We start from the raw sequence: 910 nt of genomic DNA, 5'->3' as shown, positions 1-910 counted from the left end.
ATTAGTTTCTATTATTATAAAATGCATACCATATTATCTTATATTCATGTGAGGCACAATTTATGGTAAAAAAGAGTTTTCGTTGGGTAATGCAGATTTTTCATTTGCCCACTTTTGATATTTACATCAAGAAGTTCATGGTTCTTCAGAGTCTACCAGTTATGATATTTTAAATCCATCAGATAATAATAAATTTATATGAACACTGATGGGCACAAACAGAGAATGCTTCTGGCCCTTAGCTATACAAATTACTACTAAGATCATCATCTTTATACATAATCTATGGATTGAAGTAAGAATTTACTATATGTATAACCATAAATCATATAAGGAGGAGTCTTACGCCATTTGTTGACGTTTGCTAACACTTTGACCACATCATTCCTTCATTCTCTTGTGCTCACAACTGAGAAAATGATCAGGAAAACTGAGTAGCTCATTTTGGCATAGGTCAGAGATTTAAATTTCAGAAATCTCTGCTAATGTATCATCCTGGCACAATGCATCCACTACCACAGTAAAACCCAATTTCTTTTGTTTTTACTTTCAAGCTGTTTGAGGAAACGTTCTCCTCTATCATCTCAAATATGTAAACAACAAATATTTTATGTCATTTTGGTATATGTGTGATGTCATCCATTTTCATATATGAAAAAATCCTCAGCAGGTCCACGGTCCTCTGAAGGTGAGCATGGTGGTGTTGTGTGCTTTCGAGTTGGAGCCAAGCCACAGCTGACTCTCCACGATTCCTTTTCAACTTGTCATTCTCTGTATAATTGATCATATAATTGTCTTATTCAAAGTGGCCAACACCAGTCTATGTCAACTCACAAATACAGATATTTACTAATTCCACTTCATTTCTGACAACTTCTAATTTTCCTAGATTCATACTTTTTGCATTAAA

Source organism: Elephantulus edwardii, unplaced genomic scaffold (genome assembly GCF_000299155.1).
Source record: "Elephantulus edwardii isolate Elephantulus edwardi_28Jun2011 unplaced genomic scaffold, EleEdw1.0 scaffold00327, whole genome shotgun sequence".
NCBI classification, from domain to species: domain Eukaryota; kingdom Metazoa; phylum Chordata; class Mammalia; order Macroscelidea; family Macroscelididae; genus Elephantulus; species Elephantulus edwardii.
The sequence above is the reverse complement of the archived record's forward strand: the minus strand, read 5'-3'. Positions refer to the sequence as shown.